The following is a 9763-nucleotide window of genomic DNA, read 5'->3' on the forward strand; positions in this document are numbered from 1 at the left end:
TCGCCCACTCCCGCGCGCTCATTCCCGCGCGTGTCCTCCATCGCGAGCGGCTGCTGGGATGTGCTCCAGGCCCCGTCGCCGCAGAGCCTGCGCCTGAGCCCTCGCCCCAGCGTGTCTTTTTTCATTTCCTAAATTTATAATTTTTGTCCTCACAAGTGGCCCTGTCTGGTACGCAGCTTTGGCACAGATGGCCTCCCGGCGCTTCCCCCCAGGGTCGCGTGCTGGCGGGGAACAGCCGGCGAGCACACAGCCCCGGGCGCCCAGAGGGCTGCGATCTCCCTGCGTGGCTGGGCGCGGGGCTCTGACTAGTGGGGATCCGCCGCCCCGGCTGGACCCCGGCCCCGCGCCGCTCGCCCTGCTTTCCAAGGGCTGCTTTTCCGTTCTAGAATCTTCCCGCTACCCAGCCGCGGTTCTCCCGCGCGCCTCTAATTGTGTAAGTTTCACGAAGCAACAGCTTTGGGCTCCAGGAAAAGCGCAGGAAAATCATACAGAGGAAGGAAGCGCACAGGTTGGAATCATCTCCAAAGAGACCCCGCCGCCACTTTTGCCACCCTCCTCCCAACCAACCCCTGAAGGTCGGTTTTGCTTTGCTGTTTGGTGGCAGGCGTATTCACTTAGGAAATTTTGTTTTTGAAAAGAAAAAAATGACATCTGAAAGATGTTCGAAATCTAGAGTTACCCCCCCCCCACACACACACACACACCACGGTAGGGCTTTTATAGTTAAGCTGTGGGGAGAAAGGTCTGTATCGCTAGTGCGCTGTCAACTTTGGGAAATGCTGCAAGCATTTTGGGGACGCTCTCGCATCCGGCGCAGAGGCGCTCGGCAGTGAAAAGTTCGCAGCGAGGGTTTTGGGGCGAGCGGGCCAGGAACTCTCCTGGCAAAAGAGTGGCAAAGAGAGGAGGAGGGAAGAGGAAGGGACGTGTGTTGGTGCGGGAGGGCGGTGGTAGAGAGTGGAAGTTTCTTGCAGAATTTACAGGACGGACCAGAGTTTGGGGAAGTTGCAGCGCCGCAGCAGAGAGGTAGATGTCTGCTTCCCGGCAGAGAAAGAACACAAAACGATCGTCGGTGGGTCGGGTTAAAGGTGCACTGCCTGCTTAATTCTCTCTTTTTTCCCTCTTTTTACAAAAATCGACACTTTGGGGAAAAGAAGCAAACGTAGGTTCCCGCGGCGTCCGAAGTCCCTCAGAGGAAGCCCGAGCCCGGCTCCCCGGCAGCCTCCTGGCCCGGTGTCACCGACTCCTCCTCTTTGGGCCGCTTTGCACGCACCGGCCCCACCTTTTTTGTTCCTAAAGCAATTCGTCCGCCCCTCCCAGCCCCCCACTCTCTCTCCGACACACTGGCACGATTTCCTTAGGGCTTTCCCGGACTCCTGAACGACACCGCGTAATTCCGTCGACTTGCTCTGCATTTTCTACGGTGTGCGGCCGTGGGGAGGATCTTAAGTCCCTCCAGCGAAGGCGAAAGTGAGACCCGGCCCTTTATCTGTAAGAAGCGAGCCGTCAGATTGCAGAGGTGTCGCGCCCGCCCGCGCTGCGCGTTGTAAGTGCGGAGACACAGCAGGCTGGGCTCGGCGCTGCGGTGAACGCAGTGGTTCCCCCAAAGTGAGCGGCCGCGGAGCAGGACACGGAGCTCGCGGTCTGACCGGCCCGGCGTGGGGTGCGGTCCCCGCCCAGGGCGCGCGCGGTGGGGTCGCCTGGCCGAAGGTGCGGGCTCCACCTCGGCCCCCGCGCTCTCCACGCTGGGATTTCGTTGAGAAGATGGAGCAAAGACTTGGACGAAAGAGCCAGGGAGGCTGTGAAAGGGGCATCTACACAAATTCCCCGCCACTGCCAGAATGGTGCGGATCAGTAAATTGTGTGGCGCACCTTTTAAAAAATTGATTTGGGTGTTCAAGATCAATAAAATTAAAAAAAAAAAGTAGAGGCCGAAAATAAAAGGCGAGTTACCTTCTGAGTTAACCTGTTCTCCCTTCCTCGCCTCCCTCCACCGAGGTCTGAAACTTTTCTTTAATTGTTTTTATTTAGTGCAGCAAGTTTTAATGAAAGCATAGGCGTCTCAAGTTTGAGTCCCAGCAATAGGTTTATCGCCAGGCGACAACGTGTCAAGCAGAATATCTTCACAGATGAGGTACAGGATGTGTCCTCCAGTCACGCCCAGACTGGAGGACCCCCGGAGCTGTGCATCAGAGACGCAGACACCGAGAGTCGCGCTGGCGACACACAAGTCCCTACCGTCACATGACCACTGCCTATTAAAATATTGTGATACCTAAACACTTGCAAAAACAAAAGTTGCTTTTCTTCCCTATAATTAAATCTAATTTGTTAATTGTCTTTCCTCTTGCAATGTTGTTTTCATCTTAGGAGGTGACACGTTATTATTTTGTCTACTTAATAATATTATTTACAAATTAATACTGTACATTTTACATTTGTGGAACGTATAATTAGGTGTTTGATTAATTTGTATCATTTATTCAGATAAAACAGAAAGCCTATGTGCAAGATTGATTTGACAAGGGGATGTTGGAGACTTGCTTCTATTTTAATGTCCCAGTTTACTGAAGCTACTGGCTTTCCAGCCACAAAAGACAGTTTTGCATAAGGTGCATTTGTTATTTATTTACAATGTGCTTATTTCCCCAGCTACTTTATACAAAAAGAGTATTCAAATGTTAGAGCTTTATTTTCTCTTTTCATTCTTTTTTCCCCTCCCAAATCAAAGTTCCTTTCTTCTTCTCCCTGGCCTTCTCTCCCCTGTCTCTGGTTCCTCCCCCACCCCAACTTTTGTTTTAGGTCCTTACCATTAAATCCAGCGTGATTTTGTGTCTTTAATGCTGTGACAAGTGACTGCTAATTGGTTCTCACTTGAGCAAAGATATTACCATACTAATATTATTATTGGTAAGAAGAGGTAATTGATAACACCACCTGCCACTCTGGGGCAATCATGATGATAAATGTTTCCATCAACAGGAAATCTGTGCTTGGTGTACCACAGCCCAACGCAAACAGCATGTCAAGTGCCAATTATAAAGATGTTGCTTTTCTATTACATTTGGGCGGGGGGCTGGGCTAGGAAACGTGTAGCCAAAAATTATACGTATGTTTTTTTTTTTTCTGAGCGTCTTGCTCACCCATTTGAAAACCACTTTCCCTGTAAAAATAAAATGCTCTCCTTAAGTAACCCAACATATAGCTAACTGTCGTGCCCACATTGCACACAACTCCTGCTGTCACCCCCTCTGCTTTCAAAGCTGTTGAGATAAATGTCTAAATATTTTTATAGATAGGTGCCACGTGTGTAATATATAAATCCATCTAGGTCTGTGTGCTCCGAAGCTGTCTTGTATGTTCTTTCCAGGTCGGCTTGCAACCTCACATGTGGGCATCACAGGCAAACATTCCATGTCTTCTTCTGTCACACACAGGGAAACATCAGCACGCAGCCATTCGTCTTCACACTTAGGGACGCAAAAAGCCATGTGAAAGTACTTCTCCTGTGACCACTGAGCCGCGTATGTGGGCTGCATGTGGGCCCGGCTGGGGCACTCCAGCATGTATGATTCCATAATGGCCAGCTAAAACTTTGACTCCCTTGCCCATAGGGAGGCTCAAACGATTATTATTAGCTTGCACTATTAGATGCAGGCCTCAAAAGGCGAAATCAGCTATTGATAATTGCAAGAAGTATACAGCAGCTACTGTATCGATCGGCTTGTCCCTATTCCCCTGGTATGGGAGAGATAAGAAGACTCACTCTTTAGTGCAATATAATTTCTTTTGACCTATCTGCTTGCTACAGACTTATGATGAATAGCCGGACTGGTTAAAGTCCTTTATCACGAAAGTTACCCCTTGATATAATATTGATTCTTTATAACTAGCTCCAAACACAAAAATCAAACTGTCCACTTGACCATCATCATCATCAATATCATCACAAAGCCTCCGGAATAGAGATCAGCACGAGCCTGAAAACGCTTTCTATAATCTTCCCGGCTAATCTTTATTTGCTGATGATGAAAAGAAGGGGGGAGGGCGGGGGGCCAGAGGGAGAGTGAGCGGAATGTCATTTGGGCGAACACTATATTTATATGTGTACATACATTAGGCCGAGAGCAGGCGGCCTCCGCTCGTGAGAACGCGCGCGGGCATCGTGACCACCCTCCGCAGGGCTCGGCCTGCCCACCCGCCCTGGGGGAATCGGGGAGCCGGGAGGCCCAGGGGATTGGGGGTGGAGGGAGACAAAAAGGGCTCCGTGCGAGCTGCCTGACGGGAGGCACAGGATGAGACCCTCCGCCTCCTGCTCGCTCGAGATCAATGTCGCGCGTCCTTGGCTCTCGGGCCCGCTGCGCTCCCGGGAGCGCGGGCGGCGAGGGGCGCACGCCGGGTGGGCTCGCCGGCTTGGAGGGGCCGCGACGCCCCGAGGAGCACATCAAAAGCCGTCCGTCCGGGCAATTCGTGTGCATTTCCCCTATTAACAGCATTTCCTGCCCCCCCCCCGCCCGCCCCGCCCCCCGCGCCAGCAGGCTGCCCGGACGCGGGGACGAGCGGCTCGCGAGCGTGCCCGGCGGTGTGCGAGTGCGCGCGTGTCTGCGCGTGGGCGCCCGCGGGGGTCCCCGGGCCAGGGGCGCCCTTGCACGCCTAGGCCCGGTCTAGGCCGAGTTTCGGGCGCGTGTTGGGAGGAGAGGGCCGTGGGGTGCGGCGGGGGACACAGGGAGGACGCGGGCGGAAGCCTCCTGGCACCTTCTCGGGCCCGGCGGCCGCGCCTACAGGCACTCAGTCTCCAGGGCGGCCGTCTTCGGGGCCTTCGCTTCAGTGGGATCCGAGGGACCCCTGCCCTCGACCCCTCCGCAAATCCTTCCCACCCGCGTTTCGGCAACCCTCAGACGTCGCGGACCAAGTCGGGGCGGGGATGTGAAAAGCGAGACCAGCCCACCGCATCCTCCCCGGCTCCTAATCCGCGCGGCGGCGGGGCCAGGGCACGGAGGGTCCCCCGTCGTCCGGACGCCAATCAGTTTGGAGGACGCGGCCCGCTGTCCCAGTCCGCCGTCGGGCCCACCCGAGGGGCGTCCGGGGCTCCGCGTGGGGTCCCTGCGGTCGCCTGGCACGCCGGGCTGGGGTCTCGCAAGGCGAAGCTGGAGTGCTTGGACGTCAGGCGCCGCCCCACCCCGGCCCCCGCCCTGGGCCCGGGTGAGACCCCGCGAATTCGGCGCGGGCCGGTGGGGGAGGGGCGCGGGTTCTCGCGCGCGAACACGCGTGAGGCGCCTCGCTGGAAAGCACAGCCGCTCTCCATAACGTGTTCAAAGACGTTTTAGGAAGGCGGGCACAACTTTGATGTGACCGTTCCCATCGGGCTTGGCTTCCTCATTATCACAAGTGTCGTTTGCTTTGGCTCCAATCTCTGCAAAAGCGCCGAGCTGAAATTCTGCAGAAGCCGGCCTTGCGGAGGGCTCCTCGAGGTCCCCGAAGCGCTGTGCTGGCGACAAAGACCACTCAGCCCCAGTGCGGGTCCGCTCCCGTTCCGGGTGGACGTCTGCGCTGTGATCGGACGCCCCGGGCCTTTCACTGAACGGACCCATTCAGGCTGTCCCTGAAGGTCAGGCATGGGGGAGAGGAACAATTAGTCAGTCCACATTCTCCTGAAAACCATCAACAGCAAGAGAAAACCGACCTGGTAGCAGAACAAACAGTCTCCCACTCAAACCGTGCAGTCGGATTGATGAGCTAAATAAATGAATAGGTTTGTCCGGACACGTGGGCCCCCTCCTCGCTAATGACTGTGCTTGGCCTGTGTGGATGCAGCCAAGGCACAGGGTGTTTCTCTCGGCCTTCCTGACCCATGCTGGGAAAGGAGCGACCTTCGGCTCTTACACGTGCCCGGGGAGCCCTCAGATCTGCACATCTCTGCTTCTCCCTCTGCACTGCTGGCCACTGCTGGCAAGTTTTGCCTAATGATGTATTCTGCATCTTGAGCTGTATATGTCTGATTCATCCAGACTTTTCTGTTTGAAGTCAGACATGGGAGGAGTGATGCAGAGGTCCCTCCATCACAGGGTGTGCGCCCTGCCCTTCCACGGAGGGAGACACTGCACCCCAAACACACTGATTTTCTTGGCATCAGAAAGTTAAGGAAAAAGGAATCTTTTATAAAAATTGTACTCAGTGTGCGGAAAGTGGATTTTCCCAAAGTCTGGGGATGTTTGCATGCTGTGTGTGTGTGCTCTTTAAGAAAACCTACTGAATTAGAATTCATAAAATAGGAAGTTGGGGCTTCTCTGGTGGCGCAGTGGTTGAGAGTCCGCCTGCCGACGCAGGGGACACGGGTTCGTGCCCCGGTCCGGGAAGATCCCACATGCCGCGGAGCGGCTGGGCCCGTGAGCCATGGCCGCTGAGCCTGCGTGTCCGGAGCCTGTGCTCCGCAACGGGAGAGGCCACAACAGTGAGAGGCCCGCGTACTGCAAAAAAAAAAAGAAAAGAAAAGAAAAAAGAAAGTTGAAGGGGCCATTACTCACTCAACAAAGGGTTCTTCACTTTTCTGGGTGTGTAACTGCAGATTTCTCTAAAGTAGCCAGTGGGGCAGTATATGGTGAAGTAGCCAGTATGCACAGTAACACATCAATTTCATAAAACTAGGCTCACCTACATCCCCGGCGGAAATGGAGTGGCTCTTCGGGACCGAGGACGTTTTCCTTTGAATCCTCCAGGGAGATGCTGCAGCCTGCAGTCTGTCCACTGCAGAAACCCACGAGGACTGAGCAGCTCTGCTCCCCACGCCCTCGGTCCCGGGCCGGCGGCAGGTCTGTCTTGGACCGTGATGACCTTGGGCCTGGTCAGAGCTGTTGAGGTAAGAGCATCCTCAGAGGCTGAAAGAGAAAATGACCGGCTGGAAGAGGGGGTCTAGGCACGCGAGGAAAGCCAACAACAGTAAAGGCATTAATGACAGTTATGCCAAAGAGGGAACGCTTGTTCACATGTTGGAGCCACTATGACCGCAGAAGGAGAGTGGGAGAGAAACCCCAGAAACCAGGATGGGAGGGGCTGTGGCCCCGCCAGAGGAGGGTGGGGTAGGAGGGAGGCCGAGAGACCAGCGTGGATGAGGAAGAAGAGAGAGGGGAGGAGGTGACGGAGCAGTGGCCTCGGGCCCCAGAGCCGTGACCTCGCCCAGAGAGCCTGAAGGGAGGGCACACATCAGCACCCTGTGCCCTGTACCGTGATGGGAGGACCACCCTTGTCTCCACCTCCGACGCGTCCACACCACAGAGATGCTCTAGTGAGACCTGGTCTACGTCACCTGAGCTCCGACACCCCCAGCCCCAGCTTCTGTCTTTAGCCGAGTCCCACATCCTCTGTTAGAAAGAAGGTCCACAGAATTTGTGGAAGTGGCTCTGAAAGTGCTTGGTAAACAGAATGACTATGGCGGCCGTTTATTTGTTTTGGTGAATTTGAGCAGAAGAAATCATACTTGCTCTCAAGTCCAGAGCACAGCTCTCGTCTCGTTTTCTCCAGTTGTCTCTCTTCTATGAACCCTGAAGATTACAGTCCTTCCCATGCAATTTAACTCTGGTCAGACTTCTTCTTTTTTCTTTTTTGATGGGGGCCATTTTTAAGGTCTTTGTTGAATTTGTTACAACATTGCTTCTGTTTTATGTTTTGATTTTTGGCCACGAGGCGTGTGGGATCTTAGCTCCCCAGCCATGGATCGAACCCGCACCCCCTGAAGTGGAAGGCTAAGTCTCACCCATGAGACCACCAGGGGAGTTCCCCAGACTTCATTTTAAATTATTCTCAAATTCATTTCACAGCCGGCTTTTGTGCGCCCAGACCAGAAGGCTCTCCATCTTCTCTAGGAGACCTCAGGGCCCTGAGTGCTCCGTTGAGCCCCCGTGGCGGGGGTTGCTTGGTGCCAGGGCAGCTGGGAGTGACCTAAGGGGAACAGACACACACACACGCCGTTGGTGAAATTTTTTACCGTGTCTCCTGTTGGGTTTCCCGGGCTAACTCAAAGGTGGTTCGCAGTCTGTCCTCTGTTCCCTCTAAACTTCTCTGTTCCTGGGGCACTTGTACTGACCACCTGTGCAGCCAGGCATCCTATAGGAGCGCTCACCTTTATTCTTGAACTTCCTCAATTTCTCCAACTGCTCTGCTTATTAACCCATTTTACAGATGCGTTGATGTAATAGATCCAGGGTGTTAATGACATGCCCAAGGTCACTTGTTAATTAGTAAAGGAGCCTGTGGTCACTTTGTCTATAATTGCAGACAGTCCTTGGAGAGCACTGACCATCCTAATTATGGTGCAGAGTTTCTGCTACTGCTAATGCATCCTCTCACTGGGCTGACGTTCAGAATTTCCCACATGGCACCAGAGTTTTCTTTTGTCTCCCTTGCAACAATGTCAGCTTTCCTAAGCGCGCTGTCTCCCGCCTCAGGGACTCGGAGAGTATTGCCCTCATCCTTCTGGTCATGGTTGCTGTTTGGTTGGGTTTCTGGGGCAAAGTATGTCTTCTTCTGCAGATGAATTTGCTCAAATGACCTGAGTTCCAGCCGTCCTGCCTTGACCCTCTGCCGCGTAAGCCGATTTTACCGTTGGTTCCCACTCACCTTCCCCTCTTTGAACATCTAATGCCCCTGAGATCAGCTCTGCTTGCTTTTTCTTGACTGATTTTTGGAATTAGACTTCTTTGATTGAGGAAGCATTCCACTTTATGGTTCCTCTTTTCTTCACGTATTTTGTGCAATCATGGACACAGTGAGTAACAAAAGAATATTATATTTTTTCATGAGTTATCCCAGACAGTTGTTAAGGAAGATGTTAAGGATACCCTGCTCACCCCGCGACACCTGAGCATCACTACCGTCTCACCTGGCTGGGTCCTGCTAGCTTCCTTCCCATCTGCTCAGATGCCACAGTGGGCGGTGGCTGGCTGGCCGGCGCTTGGTCCCCGCATGGCCCGTCTGCACTGGGCACACATCTCCGCAGATAAGGTCGCTTACTCTTCGCCCGCCAAGTTCTGTGCCGGAGGCCTCACATCGTCCCCTTTGACCCTCATACCCTACAGGTGCTCATTGCCGTCCTCATGTCGTGGATGAGGGCCCCGAAGCCACAGGTGTTGGTGTGACTGTCCAGGCCACACGGCTACAGCTCCGGGGCCTCTTCCGGCCACACTCAGGCCTCTCCAGACATGGGGCTCCTTTTCTTGTCCTGGACCCTTTCTGGGGTTGTGTTTTGAGAAAAGCGGCTCCACTTAAACAAGTAAGAACTTTCCCCTGGTCATTAGAAGCTTTTATTTCTTTGCACTAAATCAGAGAAGATGAACGTCTCAAAGTAAGGGGTGGTGCAGGAGGCAGGAGCGTGGAGGTGGTGGATGTGGGCGACCCTTGGAAGCCGGTGCAAAGCTTGGGCCCGGGCCCAGGGTCAGGTGCTAAGTACCAGGGGCAGGACCCAGACACGGTCAACCCTCAGCTACCAGGCCCATCAGAGGCCCCCCGACTGCCTGGGAGGTGGGGATGGGCTGGGCTGGGCACACGCCACAGGGTCCAACATTTCCTCATGATTGATGCCTGCTTCGAAGTTATTTTCCTCCCTCCGTTTACAAAGATCTTCATATGCTGCAGGGAGTTTGTGTAAAATGGAAATGCCATCCAGGGCGTCAGGTACGTCTGTGTTTAAGAACTTTACGGTGGGCGCAGCAGGAAGTGGCATCGTGCTCCTGGGAAGTGACCACACCTCGCGGTGCTGGGGTGAGTGGACCAC

The sequence above is a fragment of the Leucopleurus acutus genome, assembly GCF_964270905.1.
Source record: "Leucopleurus acutus genome assembly, chromosome: 13".
NCBI lineage: Eukaryota > Metazoa > Chordata > Mammalia > Artiodactyla > Delphinidae > Leucopleurus > Leucopleurus acutus.